This window comes from Canis aureus, chromosome 30 (assembly GCF_053574225.1).
Source record: "Canis aureus isolate CA01 chromosome 30, VMU_Caureus_v.1.0, whole genome shotgun sequence".
Classification (NCBI taxonomy): Eukaryota; Metazoa; Chordata; class Mammalia; order Carnivora; family Canidae; genus Canis; species Canis aureus.
The window spans coordinates 27,127,785-27,139,995 of record NC_135640.1 but is presented as its reverse complement, the minus strand read 5'-3'; the positions used below and the strand labels follow the sequence as shown (position 1 = coordinate 27,139,995).

At 37.7% G+C, this 12,211-nt stretch overlaps 1 pseudogene; it reads left to right on the top strand.

Moving 5' to 3' along the window:
• The first annotated feature begins 229 nt into the window (after nucleotides 1–229).
• Nucleotides 230–1,092, top strand: LOC144301620 (keratin, type I cytoskeletal 18 pseudogene; annotated as a pseudogene).
• The last annotated feature ends 11,119 nt before the right edge of the window (nucleotides 1,093–12,211 follow it).

Genomic DNA, 12,211 nt, shown 5'->3' with positions numbered 1-12,211 from the left:
GGCTTTCTGGTTGTTGGTTTTGTTTTTGGTTTTGTTTTCACCCTTGGCAGATTAACACTCCCTGTAGAGGAGACATTTATTTGAGTTTCAGAAGCAAAGAATGACAATATGTGTCCTATGTCATTAATTTGATCAAGTAGAAGTATATTTGTGGGGTGGGGGTAATTTTTAAGAAGTCTAGGAAACAACAGAAATAACATAAGATTTCAAAATAGACATTGACACAATGCCCGCGTCGTTCTGCAGATTGACAACGCCCGGCTTGCTGCTGATGACTTCCGAATCAAGTATGAGACGCAGCTGGCCATGCGCCAGTCTGTAGAGAGTGACATTCATGGGCTCTACAAGGTCATTGATGACACCAATGTCACTCAGCTGAAGTTAGAGACAGAGATCGAGGCTCTCAAGGAGGAGCTGCTCTTCATGAAGAAGAACCATGAGGAGGAAGTAAAGGGTCTACAAAACCAAACCGCCAACTCTGGTTGACAGTGGAGTTGGATGCCCCCAAATCTCAGGACCTCAGCAAGATCATGGCAAATATCCAGGCCCAGTATGACAAGCTGGCTTAGAAGAACTGGAAGGAGCTGGACAAGTACTGGTCCCAGCAGATCAAGGAGAGCACCACAGTGGTCACCACACAGACCGCTGAGATAGGAGAAGCTGAGATGACCCTCATGGAGCTGAGATGGACAGACGGCCCAGTCCTTGGAGATCAACCTGGACTCAATGAGAAACCTGAAGGCCAGCTTGGAGAACAGCCTGAGGGAGGTCGACACCTGCTACGTGATGGAAATGGAGCAGCTCAACGGGATCCTGCTGCACCTGGAGTCTGAGTTGTCCCAGACCCGGGCAGAGGGGCAGGTGCCAGGCCCAGGAGTATGAGACCCTGCTGAATGTCAAGGTCAAGCTGGAGGCTGAGATTGCCACCTACTGTCGCCTGTTGGAAGACAGGGAGGACTTCAGTCTTACTGATGCCCTGGACAACAGCAACTCCTTGCAGACCATCCAGAAGACCATCACCCGCAAGATCGTAGACAGCAAGGTGGTGTCTGACACCAACGACACCAAAATTCTGAGGCATTGAGGCAGCAAAACAGGATACCCTTTGAGGAGCAGGAGGTCAATAAATGGTTCAGAGGTAAAAAAAAAAAATAGACATTGGCAAATCTAAAATGCCATATATTTTTTATTAAATTCTACTATTTCATGAATAAACTGACTGACTTGGCATATTTTTCTCATAACATAAGCACCAAGATATAAGTTAGGGAAGAATGGAAATGTCAGCCCAAGGCTAGCCCACTAGCCCCATGCAAGACCCTTAATGCCTATCCCTACTATTTTGTATTTCTGTACCCAATTCTTCAGGGTTCAAAACCCATCATTCTATTCTTCTTCTCCCCAGTCAGCTGAGGCCCAAAGCTGCTAAGAGGCATCAGAATTGTCCATATCTAAGTTTGCATGGATAGAAATGAATTGTCTCTCTTTATTCCTTCATTAAAATTCCTTTCTTAAGTCTGAAAATTTCAAGTAGATGTTAGGAAGAAAGCAACCTGATCAAATAAATTCAAATAAAGCATGCATAGCTAAATATTAAATATAAACATATTTTATATTTACCTATATAAATATAGGTAAATAAGTTTATACAGTTATATACAGTCTGGTTAAACTTCCCCAGGATTAGGTGTAATTTGAAAGGAGAACCGAACCTTAGCTCAAATGAATTTGCAATTAGCCGAGAATCTGGAATTTCAAACATAAAAGTAACGGGAAGGGGCTGGGAAGGTTATATGGTGGTCTTCATGCTGTCAACTACTCAGCTGTTCTGAGTTGTCATCACCTGTGGCTTTTGAGGCTGGCTTCTTCTGAGCCAGTTTTCATACCAGGGGAGGGGGAAAGCCAAATAGCAGGGCTGCCTCAATTTCAGAACTCTTCCTTTCTTTCATTAAGACCACATTTATTTATGAGAGACACAGAGAGAGGCAGAGACATAGGCAGAGGGAGAAGCAGGCTCCCTGCAGGACTTGATCCTAGGACACTAGGATCTCAACCTGAGCCAAAGGTAGAGGCTCAACCACTGAGCCACCCAGGTGACACCAGAATTTTTTCTGTCTGAGGTCTTTGTGGCTCCCTATATGATAATGCTCCTGTATGGCCTCAGCGCTCGTGATTCAGAGTTGCCTGCTTCATTGCCCTGTAGAGGTTTCTTATGACACGATTGCTTCTCGTGCCTTCTGGGGAAGAAAGTTCTGAGCCAGCTCTCTTCACGCAGTAGTCTGGCTTTGCCTGCAACTTGTCTGTAGAAAGTTATCAGGGTGCTGTGCCTGGTTTCACTTCTGCAGCCTTTCAACTGCTTACAAGGAATGATAACAATTAATTCCGTTTGTAAGATGGGGGCAGGTGAGAGGGTTCACTTGATATGATAGAAGTTTCCTCTAAGGAGAGGTTATTAATGAAAAGATTGCTGATTTGAGTCCACATGTAGTCCTTGAGGAGTTAAGCAATTTCACCTGCTAACTGGCCAATGTGGATGTGGATAATTAAAAGCAGGCAATTCAAAAAATATTAGCAGCTAGCAATTTGAAACCTATAAGAAGGGTGTTGACCTATCTTCACAGTGTTTCCACCCTTTGGGTTCCCTGGAGAAATTAAGAAATATTGGCTGATACTGATCCTTGCTGTAAAGAGCAACTTTTGTGGGTTATTCTGCCAAGAATCTGTTGTTTTAAGCAATTCATGAAGAAGGCCGGATTGGTATGCATTCTCCCTACTTGACTATTTCTGGTTTGAATTATTCCTTGCAACAATCAGTTCTGGCGGAAGGGTGGATTTACAGTGCACTGGTATTTAGATGGTGGGAGTAGGGGGCTGTTTCCAATTCCAAACTATATTGGGGAGTAATTAGTTGCAGTGGAATAGATCGTTTTAGAGATAAGGCCGATGGCTTCCTCTTTAAAATGCTTTTCATCAGCAAGATTGTTTTCTTTTAAATGTAGTCCATCACCCATCTCTTTTGTGTGCGTGTGTGTTTTTCATTTTCCAAACTCTAACAAACAACACTTTGAAGGTTACACTTAAAATAGATGTTTATTTACATGTGTAAAAGTACATAGATAACATTTGTAATCTGACACACCAATGTACAAAAAAATTTATTCTGCAATTTAGGGGAAAATCTTATTTTTGTCTCTGTATTTGTACAATGAAGAATTTAGAACTTTATTATTCTCTTTATTGTTTTAAAACTCTTTGTTATTCATCTTTCTCTGCAAGATAAATTAGTGGCCTACTAACATTCTTGCACCATTACAGAAGTCTTATTTCAAAAAAGTTCAGATCTTATCCAATTACCAATTACTAGAAATAAAACTGTTAACTAGACATTTTTTTAAGGCTTGGTGTTGTGATAGTATCATTTTCTGGAAATTAAGCCACTTACGTAGAACTGTCAAAGAGAACCAGGTTTATACTATTCTTTTGGAATCTGGGTTTACGAAATCCCTAAGATGGTCTAATAAATACCCTCTGTGAGTTGAAGATTTTGTCATTTTAATCTTGGCCTCCCTTTCACAGACATTTCAGATAAACTGAACTATCAGGATTGGAGATCTAAATTGTCCACTTGAAATTCTTGTTACTGAATTATTTATACTTGAAACATAGGTGTTTTAATTAGTCATGTAAGGAATGTATATATTTTCTCAGTACTTTCTCCAGACACCAAACCAACTGAAATTTTGCTTTTCAACATAGCCTACCATAAGAGCAAAATTTTAAATTTTGTAAGCTTGGGTGCCAAGCTGCCAATTTTATAGTTATCCATTATAGTTACAATCTTTTTTTTAAAGATTTTATTTATTTATCCATGAGAGACACAGAGAGAGAGGCAGAGACATAGGCAGAGAGAGAAGCAGTCTCCTCTCAGGGAGCCCAATGTGGGACTCCATCTCTGGCCCCGGGATCAATCACACCCTGAGCTGAAGGCAGAAGCTCAACTGCTGACCCACTCAGGTGTCCCTATAGTTATAATCGAATAATTTCACAGAAATTACACAGGGATGTGATGAAGTTTAAAATGCAGGCTGAATTTTTCATCCATCTTAGCAATAGTCAAAATGATTCCAATAATAGTAATTTAAAAATAAGGAAAAATATTTATTAAACAAATTTCTACTAGGTCTTATGATAAACATTATATATACATTTAATAATGTGTAATTTATCTCCAAATAACAAAGGAAAAATAAAGGACAATTTTAGTCTTCCTCTAGACTGATAGAGATGTGGAGTATCAGAGAAGTCAGACAATATGTCTGAGGTTTTACAGTGAATAAGAAGAAAGGTAATATTCTGTCTGTATTCCTCACCACCACACCATTGGATTTTGTGAATATCATCAGTGAATCCCAGAAGAAATAATACAGTTGATCCTTGAACACCACAAGGGTTAAGGACACTGCCTACAGTCAAAAATCATGTATGAATTTCAACTCCCTCAAAACCTCTGCTACTAATAGCCTACTGTTGGCTGAAAGCCTTAGCAATAATATAGAAAGTCCATTAACTTGTACTTTGTATGTTGTATGTGTTACATACTGTATTGTACAATAAAGTAAGCTAGATGAAAAATGTTATTAAGAAAACCATAAGGAAAAGACACATAGGGGTGCCTGGATGGTGCATTCAGCTAAATGACCAACTCTTGGTTTTAGCTCAGGTTATGATCTCAGGGTCCTTGGATCAAGCCTTTCTCTCTCTCTCTCTCACTCTCTCTCTCAAATAAATAAATGTTTTTTTTTAAAGGAAAATGTATTTACAGTACTATAGGTTTATTTACTGAAAAAACAAAACAAAACAAAATAAAACATTTAAGTGGACCTGCACAATCTAAGCCTGCATTGTTCAAGGAAATATCTGTATATTAATCCCCTGAATAAAAGAAGTACTTATACAAGTAGATAGAAGGTAGGCTTTTTAATTTTTTTTTTTTTTTGGATTTTATTTATTTATTCGTGAGGGACACAGAGGGAGAGGGAGAGACATAAGCAGAGGGAGAAGTAGGCTCCCTGCAGGGAGCCGGATGTGGGACTTGATCCCCAGACCTGGGATCATGTCCTGAGCTGAAGGCAGATGCTCGACCCCTGAGACACCCAGGTGTCCCAAGAAGGTAGGTTCTAAGGAGAAAAACAAGGTAGAGGATAAGGATAAGGAGGGTCTGGCTTGGGATGGGACTTCCATTTTAAGGAGAAAGGACTATAGCAGCATTATGGAAAAGGTGTCCTTGTGACTTAAGTCCTGTGGCTTTGGGGGTGGGAGAGAGAAGATATCTGAGGGACAGGAAACTTTCAATGAAAAATCCCTAAGGAAGCAAGATTCCTGGAGTGTTTGAGGAGAAGCAAAAAAAGCCAATGTGGCTGAGTGGTAATAAATAAAAATTGGGTAGTGGAAGATAAAACTAGAAAGGTAAGGGGTGGCGGTAGGCAGACATTCATAGGCCTTCATAAGTCATTGTTGAATTTTGGCTTTTGTTTGGAATGAAATGTGAAGCCATTGGGAGGATTTGAAAGGAGAAATTATATGATGTAACTTGTATCTTGATAATATCACTTAACACCTGTGCTGCAAATAGGCTAGGAGATGTGGGTTGGTACAAAAAAAAAAAAAAAAGACAGTGATTCAGCTACAGTTGTTCAGTTGAGAGATGTCAATGTCTCAGATCAGAATAGCATCAGTGAAAGTGGAAGAAAGTTATTTTGAAGATGTGCTAGTGGTATTTGTAAGTAGATTGTGCCTGGGATATGACAAAAAGAGGAGGTGAGATGGGGTGGGGTCTGGAGCACAAGTGGAGAGTTTGGTGTTAGGCAAGTCCTTTCTTGGGGGTGAAAGTTTGTTAAATTTCAAATAGAAGTTCATCAGTTCAGTGTGAAAATGTGTTAAGAAGTTCTAGAAGCTGAAGGAGATACAAGATATGAAATGATCATCTGGGAAAGTGGAAAAAGTAAATGGACCAGCAGATAGTAGGATTCCCCAACAGCTTAAAGTTGAGGATTGTAAATTTAATATGAGATCATATAGCAGAGTTTTGTGTTTGATTCCAGCCCCATTGAGACACAGGTGCAGGTATAAAGTATTTGGAGAGTCAGATTTAACCGGGTTGGGGTTTTGCCAAAGAATTGATTATGGGAAAGAGTGACAAAGCGGTCAAAAAGTATATTCAAAGAAAAGCTTTTAGTTGATTATAGAACTTAGGCTCAGTAAGAAAAAAAGTGAGAACATTAGGTAAAGCAATCATATAATTTATTTTCTAAACTAGGGCACTATTCATTCTTATACTGAGATAACTAACAGGTTTAACCCAACACTCTCTTATGCAAACCAGAGCATATGGTCATTATAACATGAAGGGAAATTGGACAAGGAAAAGACCTTAGGATTGTTGGACTCAGAGCGCTGGAAGGGGCGGGCAAAGTGGGAAGTGAAGCCAGACAGTGATACTTGAAATTGATAGTATAGAAGGTTTGCAGTTGTTAACAACAAAATCATGCCTACGTGGATGAGTGGCTGAGCAGATGGAGGGCAAAATAATTGTAAAGGAAGTCAAAAACAGAGAGACTTATCTATGGAAAGGTCCACACAGTTGTTTTCAAGCACAAAAATTAGGAAAGGAGTACTTTGGAGCGAGTGGTATTTACTAGAGGCTAATATTTTCAGAGAATTAAGGGCTTAGTTTTAGGATCAGTAGATACTTGCCCAATATACAGTAGATAATGTTATAATATGAAGACTTGATATTTAAAACTGGGGGAATTTAGAGAGGAGGAAGTAAGATATGTCCCAAAGCTTTAAAGAAGCAAAGAAAGCAAAGAGCATGCCTACTCATCTCTAGGCCCATAAGACCAAGTTTGTTGGAACGACTGAGCTGCCACTTGACCCCACAAGAGAAGCTGTGTGCCAATGAGCCAAGCTTCAGAGCAAAACGGTAGAGAAAACTGTCATAAATCTATTAAGGTTAAAAGGAATTTGGCTGTGTCATCAGAATGATGGGAAGGACGAAAATAATGCTGAGTGGGAGGGATGGAAGTAGGGAGTGGGAAGTGGGCTCAGAATAACAATGTATGCTCTGGAGGGAGATTAGACATAGAGGAAAATGAGACGACCGACATCTCAGAGATAAAAGGGGTGATGATATTGGGCCTTTCAGTCCCAAGGCAGATAATTATGCTCAATCTATTTTCAGCAAAAAGAAGCACAGGGGTAGAGATGTGAAGGATGGGCTGCTGGCAGCCAGTCCTCTTCAGAACAGAGGTATGGTCCTACCACCACCCTAATATATTAATTGATTTCAAAAAACACTTTCAACCTTGTACATTTTCCATATTTTTTATCAATTAATATATTAGGGTAAAGTTTATTACTGTTAATAGATTGATAAATGATGCCCTTGCAGGTAATATTTTTATTTAAAATTCAATTTTATTTCATTTAAAGCCTTCTATTTTGTTTAAACCCAAACATTTTCTGGAAGGACATATCTCTGAATTTAAAATCGTGACGTTGTGTAAAAATCATACAGAAAAGCATCGTACGTTGCTGCATACGCAGACACATAATGCTTTGTAGTAACTAAATCTATTTTGTTTTGTATTGTATTTTAAGGAGTCTTTAAGACTCTCGGTTTTTTAATCTAAGAAAATAGTAATACAATTTTAATTTGGGGCAACATTATTACCTATTTAAATATTTTAGTAAATGTAATGCCATTGGAAAAAAGTCATTTAATTAGCGTATATTTGAATAAATTATTAATTAACAGACACTGCATAATACATTCAATTTTCTAATTAAAAAACTCTGCCAATACTTAATAGTGTGTTACTTATTTTAACATATTGAAAGCTATTTAGACTAAAACCCTAAGTCAAGGGGAACGCAAATATTTGGATGACTAATAACAGCAAAGGAAAAATTCAGTTTGGATACCTCTGCTTTTTCATTCAGACAAACAGAATGACAAAAATAAAGTTGTCTGTGTAAATGTATGGTTATTAACTCATTTTCAGTTACTCCTCAGGACAACTGATATTTTATCTCTGTGTTATTTAGCCTTTGAGGGAGAAAAACAAGAATGAATTCCAGGTTATATAACTTAACAAAGCAAAACAAAGTTCACATAATTTTGTAAAAAAAGAATAACTGGATCCGTACATTTAGTCGATGGCTAAGACCAGTGATTCTGCATTCCTATGGTTTCCACTTTGACATTGTTATTTACTCTTGATTCTACAAAACATTGTGTACATGTTTTTTCTACGTTTGTTATCTTCATAGACCTTGCTAATAACTTAAGAATTGTTCTGCCAATACATTGTCACAAAATTAGTGGGTGATAGTCTAATATCTGTTTCAAAAAAAATGAATATGAAAATAGATTGGTTGTAAATATATGCTTTAACTAGTTAAGTAGAGGGTTATCCCAAAGTACTCACAAATGACTATGCTGTTTGCTGTTTTTAAAATATGTGTTTTATTATACTTTGAAGAGTAGAGGATCTCTTTAGATGCTGTCTTAGTACGAATGCCAACAGGAATTGCTTGTGGCTAAGACATTCCTTCCCACACAAGCCCCAAATGCAAGGGCAGATGTCTTCATAACAGGTTAACATCTCCCTTAAAATGTCCCCTTGCTCTGAATGGCCAGTGTGAAATTTAAAAAGAGTCAGAGTAGGATGTGGGAAAGCAACAGTACAAAAAAATATGTAAATAGCTTCCATTCTTCACCTAATTTCAAATGCCTAACTTTGGTTCACTACTTCTTTCCAATCTTTGATGAAGAGAAGAAAAACTATCAATCGGGTTCTTTCAAGGAATTATGGAAAAATTCCCTCATCAACCACTTCAGATTTGTCATGTGCTTTATTTTTTTATATATATCCTATAGATATGATGTCAAAGACCCATCTATATCACAGGTAATAAATATGGTTCCAGAAATTCACTGTGGAAGCCAATGTAAAAATATTTTACCCTTTATTCTTAGCTTGGGTGTTGGGATGGCGTTTCTGCTGGACGATGAGTCTCCTGAACACTTCCTCAGTTGTGAGTTTCCTAAACAATCTTAGGATTGCCTGCTTATAGCAAAGCATAAAGATAAGACAAAATGTATTCTCAGCAGTTGATATAGCCTGTGCCTTTTAGACAAGATTCAACAGCTAAACTGTTCCCCATTTTTTTTTTAACAGTTTTTGGACCTCTAGTCTTAAGAGGGTATGAATGTCTCTGGGTCTCCATTAAATTTACTAAGATTCTTATTTTAAAGTTAGGGAAGTAGATAAGGGACTAGGAAAAGGTGTCTTGTTACCCATAAGTTAATCATGTGAAAACTTTGAGCAGGAGCTATTAGGCTCAGGCAATTGGTGCCTTCAAAATGGAAACATTTTGTAAACTCACCCAGCTTTCTTAGGAACATATTCTCTTCCAGAATCTTCCCCTACAAACACACACACACACACACATGCGCGCGCGCATGCACACACACACACACACACACTTGGTATTTCAGTAATAAATGATGCAGCCATCACTCAGATTTTTCTAATTGCATATCTCAAAAGAGAGTCTCTTCCCACAGTAAGTGGAATCTGAGTATAAAGAGGAGATATTGTGTGAGCTACTGACTTTTGCTTAAGCACTTCTAACAAGTTTTTAAAAGATTAGTATTACTAACTCTATCGGTTTCCAAGGGCTGCCATAGCAAGCATCATAAGCTAAGTGACTTATGCAACAGAAAGTCATGCCTCACAGTTCTAGAAACTAGAAACAAAATCAAGATGTCAGCAGCATTAGTTTCTTCTGAGGGCTATGAGGAAGAATACAATCCATGCCGTTCTCTTAGTTCCTAGGGGTTTACCAGAAATCTTTGGCCTTCCTTGGCTGGTGGCAGATTATCTCCAATCTTCATATGGTGTCTCCCTGTGTGCCTGACTGAGACAAAAATCTCCCCTTGTTACAAAGTCACCACCAGTCCTATTGTACTAGGAGCACCCCCTATTCTAATATATCCTCATCTACAATAATTACATCTGCAATGCCTCTATTTTCAAGTAAGGTCACACCATAAAATGCCAAAATTTAAGACTTAACTGTATAAATTTAGGGGAGACAAAATTCAAACTCTAAAACTAACCAATAGATCCTTGGAGGTGGCAACTCTGATTCATCATCTGATGCTGTTTCTAGTCTCCCAAGTTCAAGTTTCTCCATTCCTATTACTTATTTATATTTGGAATACTGCGCTCCAATGCATTCTTATCTTCTCTTTGAACCAGAGCATTTACTTATTTATTCAACAAAAATTACATTTATTAAGCATATATTATCTTCTAGGCACAAGAGACAATGTGTAAAACAAACACTGAATGCTTCCAGCTCTGATAGACATTCAAATTTGAAAGTCAAGAGAGCTTAGAGAATTTTGTAATTGAGAAGTTTTAGATATTAAAGAAAATCACATTTGTCTTCTACATACAGAACACTAAGGAAGAAGTCAAGAACTTGTTTACTTGAAATTCCGTGCCTTCCCTAAAGTTTAATTTTTCATTCTTAATCATCAGTTTAGGGGACAATCTGACATTCCAAAGGGAATAGTTCCTAGCAAGAGGAAACAGACTGCAAGAGTGTATTTTTGAGGGCTCACTGAGCATCTGTGGTCCAGCAGCCACAGACAGATTTTTTTTTTTTTTGCTTGGATTATATCCTTAAGACCTTGAGCAAATGTTGCTCAAAAATGTGAATGGAGAAGTTTCACTCTAGAAATGATTTTCCCTTTTATGCTTTGTTCTTTGCCACAAGCAGTTTAAGCAAACCATTCTTCAAGAGGCACACTGGGATAAGATTCAAATGGACCACAGAGTGAATGGAAATCATGCAAATAAGGAGGAAGAAGAAAAATGCATTAAGTACCAAAATGGCAACAAGGATACAGAGAAGCTGGACAAGACTGGAATCTCTGTCTTTATGGTGACGATGGTCCCAAGGTGAGCAGAAAGATCCAATTCTTAAAACAAGAGTAGATAGCTTAAAATCACTATTTGTCATGGGTTATTAGGAAATATCTGTATGAAAGATATCCTTCATTTTGAATTTTTTATTGTTTACAATAAAAAAATTTGACATTAAAAAAAAATAATGTCAAAAGAAACTAGTTTCATTCAAGAAAGACCTAAAAGTTTTAAGTATCTATTTCATTGGTATTGGAAATTCCAATGCAAGAATATTTTTTTTCATTTTCTAGGAGGGTCTAATGCAATAATGAATCATCTAGGACACAAAACTGAGACCCTACAGCATCCCAAGCTGAAAGCAGTTAAGAGATGTTTGTCCCTTGGTCTGAAAGGGAGAAACATTAAAAAGTCATTGATCTTGGGAAGGGAATGGAGCCATAGCTTACCTTGACTAGGTATTGTCATGTTTTTCTGCAAAATGAATACAGCTGTCTTCACGTCCACCAGAAATGCATGAAGGCTCCTTTGATTTCCTGTGGTTGGAGACATACAGCTACTTCTGGCTAATAAATTAGAGGTAGAAGTGCCATATTTAATTTATTTGCCAATCCAAAGGCCCACCCCACCCCATCCCACCTCCAATCCTACCCACATTCTTTGCCCAGAGGGATCTCCTTTTCCCACTAGCATAACCAACAATGTTTAATTTTGGTTGTGCTCTATCAGCCTGGGTCTCTGAGCACAGTGAGCAGAAGACTGCTGTTGACACTACAATATACATGTAGCATGAGCAATAAATAAACCTTCAGTGATTTTAGCCACGAAGATTTTGGTGTTATTCATCTTCATAGCTTTTATTAGTCCATCCAGACAGACTCCATAACCATATCAATATTTGACATTAGTTGGATTTGTAATTCTTTCCGGTCTTAGTTGTATAAGTTTACATTCTCATTATTGTTTTAATGTGCATTTCTCAGATGCAAAATATTCTGTGTATCTTACGATATGATTGTGAGATTTTTGTGTTTCCTCTTCAATTTTGTTATTCATTGATACTTCCCATTTTATATTGCTATCATTATATGCATTGATTTTCATGAGTTTTACTCATGTTTTTTGTTTTTTATTAATCTTTCTTAACTTTTAGGCATTGCAAATATTTTCTTTCAGCCTAGTAACTTATCCTTAACTTTGTGCTGTCCTTT